This window comes from Calidris pugnax, unplaced genomic scaffold (genome assembly GCF_001431845.1).
Source record: "Calidris pugnax isolate Ruff unplaced genomic scaffold, ASM143184v1 scaffold44, whole genome shotgun sequence".
In the NCBI taxonomy this organism is placed as follows: domain Eukaryota; kingdom Metazoa; phylum Chordata; class Aves; order Charadriiformes; family Scolopacidae; genus Calidris; species Calidris pugnax.
This window is the reverse complement of record NW_015094506.1, coordinates 43,033,386-43,048,844: the sequence shown is the minus strand read 5'-3', so window position 1 is coordinate 43,048,844 and position 15,459 is coordinate 43,033,386. Positions and strand designations below refer to the sequence as shown.

At 39.3% G+C, this 15,459-nt stretch overlaps 1 protein-coding gene across 1 annotated transcript in view; it reads left to right on the top strand.

Annotated features, from left to right (window-relative positions):
- KIF21A (kinesin family member 21A) overlaps nt 1-15,459 on the top strand; it is a 90,993-nt gene that overhangs the window by 16,877 nt on the left and 58,657 nt on the right. The window lies entirely within an intron of this gene.

Below are 15,459 nucleotides of genomic sequence, written 5' to 3'. Positions count from 1 at the left end.
AGAATTAGAAGTAACTGATTTAGAGAAAACTGGAAATTCTGGGAGATTTGTGTGGAACACCAGTCAGATTAATAAGTTTTCTGTAAATATTCAACTCTTCTTTCTAGGTATGTTACCTTAACATATACTGGAGTAAACAGAATTCTACCTCTTCTACCCATCCCCCAAATGTTGTTCGTGGTGCTAAAAGAAGTTATTTCAAGTGGAAACAAGGTTGGCCAAAACACTAGAGCTTTATTTTTTTTTTTTTTTTTTTTTTGAGGTTTACTGTGAAAGCAGTGTAGTATGTGGTTGAAGCTGGGGGCACCAATGGAGGGATAGCCATGCACATGTATAGGTGTGGGAGGCAGCTGCCTGATTAATTGCAGTTGATGATGCAGAGTTTGTAGCTTGTGTCTTCTTGCTGCTGATGAGGAAACAGTCTGAAACAGCTTTAAAGTTATGGATTAGTATGTAGATGTATCTGTCTGTGGCTTTTAATAAGTGTATGACCCTTTATGACAGCTTTACATCAGCCTTAGTGTAAAGCCCTCCCTGGCCTTTAGGCACTCCCAGTATGCCATTACCGCGTTATTTTGTGTGAACTCATAGTTTTCCATTTTGTGGCAAAGTTTCTTGTTAGCTTAGGTGCACACAAGGTTTTCCAGGATCAATACCTCCCTTCATGTACTGTCCTGTCAGGACTCATTTAACCCAAAGGAACTCTTACCTTGTCTGATGTTAAGTGCTCAGAGGAATTGAGTATTTGATGGCAGGTCTTGTGGCAGGGACCACAGACATCTCAGTCGGCTTTACTGTAGTCCTGATATGTGAACACTTGCTGTAAGCTTAAATTTCTAAGGCAATTGGGAACAGTATATGTAAGAATACTTGTTTTTAAAGTATCTGTACTACCTCCAGCGCATGAGGGACTATAAACCCTTCTGCAGACAAATCACAAGTGATTTGCATTGATGACTTCTGAGAGCAGCTGTGAAATGCCCGATTGAGAAGTATTATATGCCAAGAAGAGCTGAATTAATTCAGTCAAGACAAAGAAATGGGTTTTGACCCTGAAGAAGCTTGTCAGGACAGACTTTTCTTTCTGTCCCCAAGGAGCTGCATCCAAGCGTTCAGCAGACGGGGATGGTCCCAGGATCAGGTGTTGGTGCTTTGTGGGAGGCTGGCAGAGCAGTGCCTGGCAGCTGTCTGCAGAACAGCAGGATTGTTCCAGAAACAGAGGCAGAGCCTCCTGTGCCTCTAATGTAAAATTGAGAGCAATGCTTTTAATTTGTCTGTGGTACTTTGCTGCATGATCTATCCTTTCTTTCCTTTCTTCTTTTTTTTTTTTTTTTAAAGTGACTTTGCATTAATAGTTTTGGAGTTCTGGTTGGATTTGTAATCTAATCAAGGAACCTGAGCCCTAATGAAAAATTAAGCCTACAGCTAGAATGGCTAGAACAGCAGGAAGTACTTAGCCTTGCTTTTATGCCAACGTAGATATTAGTAGTTTAAAGCAGATACACACTGTGAATAAAACCTAGCAAGAACTGGCTACTTCCTTGCTACTTGTATGTCATGGGCAAACTATGTAGTTGAGTTGTGTCAGTTTACCTGTCAGTTTACCTGTCAGTTTACCTGTCAGTTTACCTGTCAGTTTACCTGTCAGTTTACCTGTCAGTTTACCTGTCAGTTTACCTGTCAGTTTACCTGTCAGTTTACCTGTCAGTTTACCTGTCAGTTTACCTGTCAGTTTACCTGTCAGTTTACCTGTCAGTTTACCTGTCAGTTTACCTGTCAGTTTACCTGTCAGTTTACCTGTCAGTTTACCTGTCAGTTTACCTGTCAGTTTACCTGTCAGTTTACCTGTCAGTTTACATTGTGGTGCACTACCAGAGTGCACTTCCTTCATGGATCTGCTCTGTCCTGGAGCTAAAATTTTGCTGAAATTGTATTACAAGTATTATTTTTTATTAGAGGTAATTCCAAACTCTAGGCTTGCTGGTGCAGTGAGGTCTGTGTGCCAGTAGCAATTAACCTGGAGAAGAATTGTATTTCCCCAATGATTTCCACACTGAATTTGCTCAGTGTAGCCAGCAAGGACTTCCTACATGCCTGGAGTGGAAACTCAGCTGTTAAACAATTAGACAGTCTTTTCTATTTTATATGTTACCAAAGGTCAAGAATGTAAAATTAGCCTATACTTTCCTGCTCAGGTAGCAGAGCATACTCTTTCACTTCCTATTAGGTTAAAATCTCCAGTGATATGTTGGATATTATAGTCAGTAAGTTACTTGGATAGTTTTAGCTGTTAATGGAGAACTCATAATATTGAAGTGTCACATCTTAGTCAGGTAATAAGCATCAGTCAATCAGGTTTTTTAAATTTTTTTTTCACCTTAAGCAATTCTCTGATATTTTTCTCTATCTTTACAATTCTCTACTGGCAGTGGGGAAATATAATATGCTGGGCAATGTGGAAGAAGCCATAGTGGTTGCATCTTTTTACCCAATGTAATTGTCTTTGCCCAAATTAAAAAAGAAGTTGAAATAACTACAATTATTCATATATTTAGTAAAATATGGAAATATTTAGAAAACTTTCAGCCAGAAAGTTATTTTTTCCATGCAGTGTCTTCATTTTAATCAAGTTCCCAATTTTCTGCCAGAACTGTTTGACTGAAAAAGCTTTTGATGATGCTGGTTTCTTGCCTTTCTTTAGGATAATACATCTGGGTGTGTGCTGCAGGTGTTTTCTTCTGTGAGAACTAAAGGTGTATAAATAAAAAGAACTGGATTTGTCTGAGAAGCTGCTACCCTGCACTTATGTGGTCCCATGTATATGTTCTCTTGAAAGTATTACTTCCCTCAGACTGGAGAAAAGGTTGAGGATGTGAAATGGTGGCAGCTTGGCCCATGGTCCCCCTCTTCCTGCTAGCCTTGGGATGTGAATTTGCTTGTGGAAACCGGCTTTCATGTGAAGTACCAGATTCCAGTGGATTTTTTTGCTCAGATGATGTTGAGCAGGTACCCTTCACCAGTGGTACCAACTGCAAACGTGTTTCACTAGTCAGCTGGGAACAGTCCCTTTCTTTTCACTTCTCTTGTTATTTAAGCTCCAATTATTTCAGTTTTCCATTGTTTTTTCCATATAAATGCTAAATATTCTTTCAATAACAAACACTTCTTTTTTTGTCCCTCCTTCTACTGTCTTCCCTACATCTGAAAGTCAGCCTGCAGTTAACAGAAGATTATGCCCTACAGATAATCCAAGTTTTGCACCTGGTCGAACCCTCATGGGGACTGTTGTTAGTACCAAGAGACTTGCAAACATTTCTATTTTTGGGGGGGAACTGGAGACTGGAGCCGTGGGAGTTTGGGGACTGTCAGCTCATACTTGCCTAAAATGCTTGCTTGCAACAAAAGAGCATCCAGCATAGCACTGAGCAATCAATTCGGAGTGTGACTCAGCGTGGAAAAATGCTACCTACTGAATTTCTAGCATAGTTTCCTGAATTGCTCTGACTCTTAACTAACTTTTTAGAGACCTTCTTTTAAAGCATCATCTGCAGCCAACAAAGAGCAGTGAGGTGGTCAAGTCTTCACAGAGCAGTTAAATGCAGTGTTACTGCATAGGAAAAGAAGGATGGAAAAATTGATCTTAAATTTTTGATGCTGTTGCTGTTAATGTGGATGTTTTTGCAGCCTTGCAAATAGACATGGAGGAAAGAATTACAATTGGGGATTGACTTTCAGACATATAAAAATGCGTAGCTGAACCAGAAGGACTGAAGAAGGTGGATAATGTTGTTCCTTTCTGTTTTGCAAGTCTTAAAAACAGATAGTACTAAATAAAGCAAGTGGGTTATTTCCCTTACTGCACAGCTAGGATTTACCAGCTCAGAGCTTTCAGTTGCTGCTTGAACAGTCTACCTTCTGTTTTGAAACAGAGCAAGTTCTGTTCAGTAGAAACAGTCAACAATAAATATGAAGAAATTTTCTGTAGTTTGCTTTGGAACTTGGTGGATCGGGTGTTATGGATACAACACTTTTTTTCCTTTTTTCTTTTTTTAACAAGGAGTGGCAGAAAAGTCATACAGTGGTTTTTGTTCCAAGAATGTTGCACTGAAAATGAACAGTGAAGGCACTATTCAGAGCAGATTACTGAAACGTTGTTTTTAACTGTCTTGTCCCATTGTGAAGTGTCTGGTTGTTATTTTAGTAGTTTTAGCTAAGTAGTCATTTCAGTAATGATTAATGACAACTTGTAATTTTCTTTTAACTGACCTGATCCTCCTTTTCTGTTGTGGTATTATTTAACTGTAATTGCTTGGGAAATGGCTTGTAGCTTTAGCTATAACAAGTACGTTGGTAACTTTGTGTTTGTTTTGAGTTCAATGAAGTTGGTGAAATGCAATTCTTGGACCTGTGGCTCATGAGTGTAAAACAACCAACTGCCCTAGACTTAAGAATATGTAACTGGGAAGATAAATTCTCTGTATGGAGCTGAAATAAATGAAAACAAATTTCAGAGCTACAGTAGCCTTGGCATGAATCTGTAGTGATTTCAGAACTATAGCTGTAAGGGCTTGGAGAGGAAGTGGATGTGTGCGGGTAGGTGGTGGTGTGGGTGTTTGTGAAAAGAAAGGGAAATCTAGGTAAGGGAGGCAGTAATTAAAGAGTTGTTCTTTGCTGGAGACATGGGAAACCCTTTTAACTTCGTTTAAGAATAATAAAGTACCGTTTCTTAGAAATTACTATATTCTGAAGAAGTGGTGAACTTCTAGAAATAGACAAACATTCAACTATTAAGAGGAAGAAATTGGATGACGCCTAGTGTTGGCATGACTGACAGGTTTTTGGTCATCTGGATAATCTTGCATTACATTGGTTTGCTTTCTCTCCCATTCAAAAATTATTTTCCTGTAGTGAATAAACATTGTTTTGTTTGCTTGTTTCTGAATATACTTGTTGTGGTACTTATTCTTGATTTCCCTAAAGGTACTGGTAACCCGGAATGTGAGGAAGTTCCGGAATGTATGTACTTATTCTTAAAATATTTCACTTAATTGTATGAAATATTTTTCTTTTAAAGTTATTCCTTTGACTTTACAGGTAAACCAGATTTTTTTTTTTTTTTTTTTTTTTTTTTTTTTTTTTTTTTTTTTTTTTTTTTTTTTTTTTTTTTTTTTTGTGAGGGTATGCAGGAATACTGTCGTTGCTGTGCAAGTCGGAGTCGTCAGCTTTTGAACCAGAAAGACACTGTCAATTTTGTGCCTTTAATTGAAAATACTATGTGGGCATTATTAGTGCATTGGTCGGTATGCTGTGGGCAATGTTTTTGAAACCAGCTGTCTCGCAAAACTGTGTTTTTTAGAAAAGTTTGACTCTTGTAATTATACAGTAGTTACAAATAGGCTTTTATAAAGAATTAACACCATCTGTGTTTGTGTTATGAGTAGTATACTGTTTACAACTTGGTGTGTTTGGATGTTAGGCTGATTGGGCCCAGGGCTTACAAGATGCACTTGAATTACCCCCAGATCTCTGAACTCTAAGTGTGACTGAGTTCAGGTTTCCAGGGGCCTAGACTGTGGTCTTGTGATTATTTTTTCCCTTTGTTTTGTGTTGCTTTTCTTTTAAATTCCTTCCCTTTTTCCCTTTATACCTAAATGAATGTTGGTAAAGCAGCAGTGACTACAGTATTTTGGAGGATTGGATAGAAACAAACTGTCTCTAAATACTGGCAGCACTTGTCATCATGACTCATTACCAGGCTGCTGAGCTCTGCACTCTTCAACAAGCTTTCCTTAAACTCTCTTTTGATTAAGTTTTTTCATCTTAAGTTACATATAATGACATTTGTTTAGCAGATTTAATCTCTGTTAAGCGTTCAGTCATATAGCACAAAGATGCTACAGACAGTGTATTCCTTTTCTTGATACTGCCCTAATTACATGATTAATACCAGGCTCCGGAAAGGTTTAGCAGCGGTGTGACTCAGCCACTCCTTACAGCGATGTGCTCCAGAGCCAGAAGGATGAGAGCTGTTAACTTACGTGTTAAAGCTAAATTTTGGAGGAAAAAAAACCCCATAATTTGCAAAAGAAATACAGAATTGCTTTCTTCATGAATCCTTATCCACAGATACTGCCTAGTTGATCTTTTTGGATCCATGAATGCAGTAGTTGTAGACACTGGTTTGTGGGTGCACCAGAAGACCTTTCTTTCCTCTTGAATTTGTGACCTCACTGTTCTTTAAGCTCTTGTTCATGGTACCTAATAAGGAGAGACAGCCTCTCTGGGCTAATTAGCTACATGGAGATCAGGTGCATGTGGTCTCTTTCAACACTAGAGCATGTTTGACCCATGATTTCTGGGACCAAGGTCTCTATTCTGCAACTTTATTGCATGATACAGATGTGCCTGTGTTCCTGTATGGTATGAAATTTAATTTTGAGCGTTAGTTTTAGAAAGGCCTAACTCCTTGTTTCATTTCTTGCTAATATACCTTAGATGGTTCAAGTGTTAATTGATAAATTAAACTTTGCTGTTTGCTTAGATCTCGTTTTCTCTAAGGTACTGTGTTGTTATCTTTCTAGTTTTCTGGGGGTGATGAGACATAACACTAAATGTTCACAAAAAACCCCAAGGCTAGTAGCACAATTTAAAAAAAACCAAACTGTTTGCCTTAGAAATGTCATTTCCAATATCAGTTTAGTTCTAATCAAATTGTACTTGGATTTGGAGGCATGCCAGTCCTGTGCTTGGCAGGCACGTGGAAGCTTATGGTAGCACTGCTTTTCCACTGCAGCTGACCTTGTCTTGAACTAGAAATAATCAAGGCCTGTACAAATCCTGCAACACAGTCCCCCCTTTTCTCTCTCTCAAAAGTCAGATTGTTCTCGAAAGCTGTGGATTTCTTCACTCGCCAGAGAGTAAATTAGTCCAGGAGAAATCATAAAGAGGAGGTTTGGATGAAAGCATTCGTTCATGCTTTAAGGAAAGATGTCGGAGACTTACTAGATGTATTGGAGGGTGTTTTAGCCCTTCTCTGGGAGGTGGGGATGGGGAAGGGAGTGTGTGGGGCAGTAGGTCTGTGTGAGGGCAGGCTTGGGCTTTTCTCTTCCTTGTGTTTTCTTGGCAAAAGCACGGCACTGTGCCTGTCAGTGTGAGGACGCCATCTGCACTGCACAGCCTGCTAGGCTGTCACAGCATTGCATAAGAATTAATCTGAAATCATACTGCTAAACTGTGTCCTGGGTAGCCATGGTGGTCGCCCGGAGATGGAGCTATTGTAGGGTGCGTCGGGAGGTGAGGGGAAGCCACTGCCAGCGACACAGCCTCAGGCTGGCACTGCGGCTGTAATCCCCCCCAGGAACAGCTCATGGGGAGATGAGCTGATCAGACGCGAGCTGCTGAAAAGGGTAATTGTTTTTTGGAATTAAATTTGTGTTTAAAAATAAATAAATAATAATAAAAAACAGCTGTAGAGGTTGCGCGTAGAGGAGGAGAACTGGACAAATCTAGTTACAGCAGTGATGTATTTCCTCACCTTAATTTAATTCCAGTTTTCCATTTGCAATTACATTACACGCAAACTGGAAGTGGCAGTCTGCAGCACCAAAACAAAGTTTTCTGCATGTGTAGTTTTGAATAGAATTTTTCTTTTTTTGGTTTACAGTAAAATAAGTTACCTACTGGAAATGTAACATCTTGGAGACCATTTGGTAATTTGGTGGCTGATTTTGCTGGATGTTTGACGCTAAGTGCTTAATGGTCATGTTTAATAGTTAGATGTGAATTGAAGTGATGCTGATACCTTTTCATCAGTATCTTAATAGGACTTTGGAATAAAATCTGGACCACATAGATCCTGCTCTAGCTTCTGCCATAGTCCTTAACACATTAAGTCCAAGAGCTAGCCAGGAAGTTTTATTCCCTGGTGTTGCCACACTTAACACTGAGATACCTATACCTACTTCATGTGCCGGAAAGTTTCCTGGTCTCTAAAGGCAAGCATTGCTCCACGTGCAAAACATCTGCCTCACTTGTGCTTGCCTGGGGAGCTGGTGCAAACTTAGAATCATAGAATGGTTTGGGTTGGAAGGGACCTTAAATATCATCTAGTTCCACCCCCCTTCCATGGGCAGGGACACCTCCCACTAGAGCAGGTTGCTCAAAGCCCCATCCAGCCTGGTTTTGAACACGTCCAGGGATGGGGCATGCACAGCTTCTTTGTGCAACCTGTTCCAGTGCCTCACCACCCTCACAGTAAAGAATTTCTTCCCAATATCTTGTCAAAATCTTCCCTCTTTCAGTTTAAAACTGTTACCCTGTGTCCTATTGCTCCACTCGCTAGTAAAGAGTCCCTCCCCATCTCTCCTGCAGGCCCCCTTCAGACACTTTGGGTACCATTTTTGGTACTCCAGGCGAGTAATGCCTGGGCTCTGCCTGGTTTCTGTGGGCTCTGGGCACACACAGCCCACCCCCTGGCAGTGCTGAGCTCAGTCTAGACCGTGGCAGCCATGGCAACTTTGGAGAAACACTGATGGGAGCGGTGCCCAAGCCTTACGTAAGAGCGATTGAGTTACAGCGGCAGGGAGCTCCTGTCCCTGGCCAGGTGACTGCCGTGTGCCCCTGCCTCTCCCGGGCAAAGCTGGTTCTCGGGGTGGGGGCTGACCCATGATGGGGGGGGAAAAGCTCTGCAATGGGCTGGGTGGCCAATTGCCACAGCTTGGCTGCTGAGCAGCATCTCCTGTAACTGTTGTGACTTGCATATCTGTAATTGCCTGTCCTTTTGACATCTTAATACCAGTATGTATAATTCTAGCGATAGTTATCATTAATATTGAATTATATCATTAGCTGATACCATTGAACGCTAATGATTGAGGCATCCAGAAAAGGAGTTAGTCTTTCTGCAGAAGTGGCACTGTTACAAAGGTACTCTGGATTGAGAGTCATAGAGTTGTCCAGGCCGGAAGGGACCTCCAAAGGTCATCTTGTTTTGTGCTTTGTTTGCTTTCATTTATAAGGATGGCTCTTATTCCATTATTCATTCGGTCATAAAAGTATTTTATGAAGTTTCGTTTCTTCTGCCCTCAAAGGCCATCAAGGGCTACTGATAGTACAGTATATTTATGGCTTACTCAGAGACAACTGCTCAGCTGGCACTTAAAGAAAAGCAGGAGACAAATCATCTGGACATTACTTGGCATTTACTGTTACAGTGTAGGGGGTTGTTTTGATGCTAACCTTGGGGAGAGATTGCTGTATGGTATGATTTGTAGGCATTGGGTTTGAATTTAATTTGTAAATTGGCTCATTCTGAAGTAGAGTTTAAAAAAAAAATCATTGTGATATTTCTTCAAGAGCTGGACTGGAAGGTGAGGTATTGACTTGTAGTGCTTTTATGCTTTTTTTTTTTTTTTTTGAAAAGTCGGGGTATGGGTATGAGTCTGTGTGTTTCAGGAATTAAAAAGCAGGGTAAATGCGTACTAAAACAATTCTCAGACTTTTCATACTTATTCTGCTGGCCACCATCTTTGGAAATGCTGAGAAGGACATTACAGAGCTACATCTGTTCTAAAGGTTACTGAATGATAACTCAATAAATAAGAGCTTTTATTCATTTTATTCAATATTTTATTTATTTAGAGCCACAGACTGTGTCGCCCCAGGCAGCAGAGGTGCAGGGGCCATTGTGCTGAGATGTGCTGGCAACAGAACAGAAACTCTTAATGGCTGATGGTTGCTGGCATGAGCCGAAAGGCTTATTCCTGTGCCCTTGTTGCCGTGTTAACAAGAGGTAGACGTGACATTTGTTGTATATCAGCCTCTTTCATATTCTTAAACCTCACTGAGAGGTAAAGAGTTAATATAGGAATCAGCTATTTCAGATGAGTGCATTTAGATGCTCTAGTTGTGGTCTCATTTGGAGTGCCAATGATCATAGAAGCAAGCACGCTTCCCATGTGTGCTAGTAAGAATACTGAAAAATGTATGCGATCAGAAGTACTAGGTGTCTGTTGGATGAAATCTGTTCAGCTTTCTTTACTCCCTCCTTGTTGTGAAGGAGTATGTTTAATGGGAGTGATTTGAGCATAAATATAATGGAATAGAAAGGAGAGAGAATCGTGATGCCAAAGTAATGGCAGGAAGCTATTTTCTCTTTTTCTGGTTTTGGAGAGTGTTTGTTTGTTTCCCAATTTATATTGCCTGCTACACTTTATTAAATGCTTTATTAGGTGCTCTTGGATTTAATCTTTTATATACTCACATATGAAACTTAATTGCATGAAATTTAATAGGTTTAGTGTAGTAAGAGAGGAGTGTTGGAAAGTCTTGGGTTTAAAGGTTAACTTGTTTCCTGCTCAGCACTGCATGTGGTTTGAGTGACGTTTGAATTTGCGCTTTTCTGTGCAAGGTGAACACAGTCCTTTCCTCATAGCAGTGTTTAATGAAAAAGAACTTCACATGAGACTTCATTCTCATGTTTTCTTTTTTCCAGCACTCAGCTTCTGACTAGTTATTGCTATCTGAAAGATAATTCTGTGGTTATTTTTTTTCCCCATAAAAACAAGAATAATTTGATGCTTTACCCTTTATAGGTCATTCTTAGAAGTTCTTATTTGCTTATTGCTATTCTGTACAGGTGCTGAGACAGTATATGGTAAATGTTGTGGTAACTACCTTTTGTTAGAGTAATATTTGCAATACTTCACATAAGCATGCAAAATAAAAAATTCACTGGTCTCATTTTGTTAAGTATATGAAATGAGATTAAGGGATGGCTTGATCATAGATGTATGGAGATTCTGTGGAAAAAATTAGATAAAATGCAGAGTCTTAAATGAACAGAGAGAAAATTGTTCAGTAGCTGATAAGGGATGTGTGTTTATGTATATCTGTCCATCTATACCATTAAATATCCATATATATCTAAATAATGTTTAAATCACTGGGACAGTTTTCTATCACAAAAAATAAACTATGATAGGATGTTTTTCAAAGGGATATTATGATATCTAGTTTAAACAGGAATAAATTCTGGGAAGTCTGATGTCTTGCATAATACAGGGTATTGACCCTGTGATTACTGTAGTCCCTGAACTGAGCCTGTTCTAGCCAACAATATTTTTAGCAGAGCCATCGTGCACCTATTCTACTGAGAGATTAGTTCCAGTACAATACAGGTCATTACTGTGCCACTACTAGCTATTTTAGCCCTCCCTAATTAGACAGCTTGTCCCAGTGTGCTGAGGCAGAATAGATTTAGGGGATTAAGTTTCATGTGTGTGGCCTGGAGGTTCTGCAAAGTACATGTAAACAGGAGTTGGGTGTGTTCATGCTTCAGAGAGGAGGAGAGGGAGGGATGCAAGGCAAAATATTGTTTGGGAAGTTGCCACATCTAAGAAGATGTGATTGGAAATAGGTAGAAAATACCTGATTGTATATAATTAAGAGAGTAGCCTGAAAAACAGGTGAGATGGGGCCATGTTGAAGACAAAATGGGTGAAGTCAAATTGGTCCTGGAGAAAAATCCTGGTGGCAGACTGCCAGGCTGGGAACTGGGCAAGGAAAGATGACCAAAATGAACTCTTTCACATTTTAAAGCATGGGCGCTGCCTGCTTTGCTGACCGAAGTGACCACATTAAGTCCTGAGAGTGGGAAAGATTTGACTGTAAGCAGAAGGAAAAAATCACTTTTCCAATTGATGTGTGGGGTGGTGAGGGAGCAGAATCTGACTTGCATGAGGACTATTACTTGCCAGACTACACTTTCGGTTTGAATAGTAAGTCTTTGAGAGCCATGAGGTTCAGGCATCCACTCACTGCTTGTAAGTAGCCAGAAATCAGGTTGAAGGTGAAGCAATTGTTGCTTACTCATTAAGGTCATCACATTAGCTTGGTGCTAAACTAATCAAGACAGCTATATAGACTTCAGAGTATTAAGTATCCCTTGAGCAGACCTCAGGCTGGGAGATGATCTCTTGTCTGCACATCCTTTTTAAGGAAGATGTCTTTCAAAGCTGAAGCAGCCGTGATCTCTCTCTGGTTTCTACCTCCCAACTCCGTGGCAGAGTGGGACATTGTGTGAGAGCAATTACAAAGTGAGAAGGGTCTCTGTCGTTGAGGTGATGCTTTCCTGATGTGGCGAGTCTTGATTTGTTTTTCCCTTGTTCTGTGTACGTGCTGGCGAAATGCTACTTTTCCCTCTTAGTGCTGCCTTCAGATTTAGTGGCAAGTTCAGGATGGAAGGACACCATCATCGCTGTTGGGTCTCTGGATGTTGTGTCACAAGCCAGGGGAAGTGACTGAGCCTGTAACAAGCTGCTAGTAGTGACACAGATTTCCATCAGGTCAGCTGGTCTCTGGAACGGTACCTTGCTGTGGCCTGATTATGGTCATACATAATGCACTTGAAGCTTGGAGTTGTCATGGGTTTTATAGCAGAGACCAGTTGGAGGTGCTGCCCAGCGGCACGGCTGGGAGCTTGCTGGGAGGATTCTCATGGGAAGTCTTCGCAGGCTGACATCGAAACTGTTTGCTTCACAGTCCTGTCATCACTGTAGTAATTATCATGCAAATTATTGATATTTTAGGCATGCTGTTCCTCTTTGTGGTTACTCAGAGCCTTGACTTAGTAGTAGAAAGGAGAAAATTATTCGTCACCTGTCATAATTGCATCAATTCCTCAGCATAGAAAATTAATTTTTAACTTTTTTAAAAAACAGACAGAATTAAAATATATGAAGAAGAATTCTTTTTTTTTTTTAACTTGTCAACCTTCCTTCTACAAGTCAGTGCTGAAAGCCTTTCAGTACTGTGGAGGAAGTTAGGTTTTTGGGATGCACAATGGTTACTTAATTTTGAAAATGTGTTTTCCATCCTGATTTTTTTAGAAAAGGTCTTTCTAGGCTTTCTTGTACTGGAAAACAATGGGAGGGGAGTACCTCTGGAGCTTTAGAAGCCCGGTTTAAAAGAGTTCATGCTTGTAAGAACAATTGATTGCCTGTGTGCTGTCTGCAGTGGATTAGTGAAAGAATAAGAGTGCTTAGTCTTAAAAAGCAGCTTGGCCCCTGACTGACTTCATGGCATTAAAATAAGGCAGTGGAATAAGCTACCAAGTTGGCATTTATGGACAGGATGCTCAATTTTTCCAGTTGTGTAGAGTGCTATTAGGAAAGGCATGTGATTGACTTCTCTTTGAAGACTCTCTCACCCTACCTAGAAACAAAAACTATTTTATTATAAAATATTCATTAGTCTAGAACAAAATAGCTTTTTTACAAGGTTAGATATGTGTTTGTCACATCTTGTGTTTAGTGGACACAGGTCCTAGTGGATCAAATTGTTTGTTGGTGAAGGAGCTATGTAAGTCCTGAATTATTTTTACTGTTCTTATTTCATTTAAGGGGAAAAAAACTGATAATAATTATGTTGTTAGAGAGAAAATCTGTGACCTATATTACACGCTCTGTGTTGTTAAATGCAAATACTGTTTGTAGAATATTTGTGCTTATTTTGCACATGATATAATCCCTTCCTTTTAATGATTCTCTTCAAAGGTTTGTTTAATTTCCACTCCACACTAGAGAGTATGCTGACAAGGGAGGTACCTTCTGGTCGTTAATGAATTTTCCATAAAGGAATCAGTGTGCAGAAAATCTTATAAATAGATTATGGTTGTTCTCTAGTGTCACACAGTGGGGTATAATGAAACCTTTAGAACAAAAATTCTGAAAAATATTCCTGACTCACAAATAATCTGCAATAAAAAGAAGACTCATCGTGCTCTGTGTGATTTTCTTACGGGATGTTTCTCACTTGAACTAAAGTATGTGTGTGCTGATATAATTTGAATTAGTCTGCAGTCCACTCAGAGTTGTTGGAGACCATCTCTCTCTGCATCAGGAAGCATTGGCACTGGCACAGTGTATCAGTAGGTAGCTTTGGGCCCTTATGTTTCCATTAGTTTTTGGAACAAGTTTCATGTGTTTCGAGTGGAGTGTTTTGGCTTGGTTTCCTATGGAAGGGGTATAATTTGCGCACACTGAAACCAGTTGGTGATCCAAACCAACATGTGGTAAGTGAAGACGTCGAGGGAATTTGCTTCAAGACAGCACAACTACTCCAAACCAAACACTAATGTAGATATAGCCCTTAGAGCATGGAATATGAAATAAATATGTGCCTTTGAAATACACCCTGTGTGTACAGATCTTCAACTTTGATGTTGTGTAACTGAAAGAATCAACACTGAGCTAAATATAGGTACTTCTGTACCTATATATAAGTTTGTACCTATATTTATTATTTTTATTATTACAGTATTATTTTATATCATTTGTATTATATATTATTATATTAATACATATTATTATTTATATTGTACTTATATTTAAGTATATGTAAGTTTGATATAAATTGAGAATCTATATTAAATATTCCATGATTTTGTTTGAATGTAGTTGTACTGCTGATGTTTTATCACCCTTGTATATAATCCCCTGTCCTTTAAGCTGCACACATTCGTTGTGTTTTTTTTTATTTTATTTTGTGCTGCTTTGAGAACTTGGAAAAAAAAATTATTTTTAAAACCAAATTATTAGCTAATTACAGCTAGAATGATAAGTTGTGCTGGCTAGAATTTTTCTTCCTGATAGCTGTTTAACCAATTGAATTGCAAACTTCCACAATCTTCTTTAGTCATGGAGCTAGTACATGAATTCAATTTTGACATGACTGCAAGAGTGTTAAGAATGCAGAGGAATTAATAAAATGATAGAATACAAGAAGCGTGAGATGGCTGTGTCCTATGAAGTAGGAACTAAAGGAAATAAAAGCGGGAATTTGTCTCAGTGGGGAAATAATAAGGAATAAGACACTCTTACATTTAGAACTTGTTAGAAATTGTTCTTTTTATTTCCTCTGAAAGTATGCTGCTTTTCTGAAACCAAACATTTCACAGAAGTATTCTGTCTGTGACAAAGCTGCTTTCCTGTCAAAGGAAAAGAAGAAATGAGAGCCTTTTCCTTGCTCTCGTAGCAAGGAGGCTTTCATTTAAGATGAGATACATGGTCTTTGGGCGTCCGTGCTCCCAAATTTCTACTTAAACTATCCTGTTGGGGTTTTTTTTCATATTTCTGTTGCTATATAAAAAAAAAAATCCATTTTTTATGATGAAAATATGAAAAAATCTGATAAAACCGGAAATCTTGATTTCAAAGACTGAAATGGATTGTGCAAGTTAATGTTTGGTAACGGATGGTACACATACAGAAACATTCGGCTTTCTAAGCAAGTAGTCAGCTTGAAGTTGGTAGGTGAACCTTCAGGGGAAGTAACGTAATTTGCTTGAAGAGTTGTATGAATGGGGTTCTGATGCAGTCTGTACTGTGGCTCAGGCAACTGGAAGCTTCCTCCTGCCTTGCTGAAAAGTTCTGATTTTTTCAGTCAGGAAGGAATTATTTT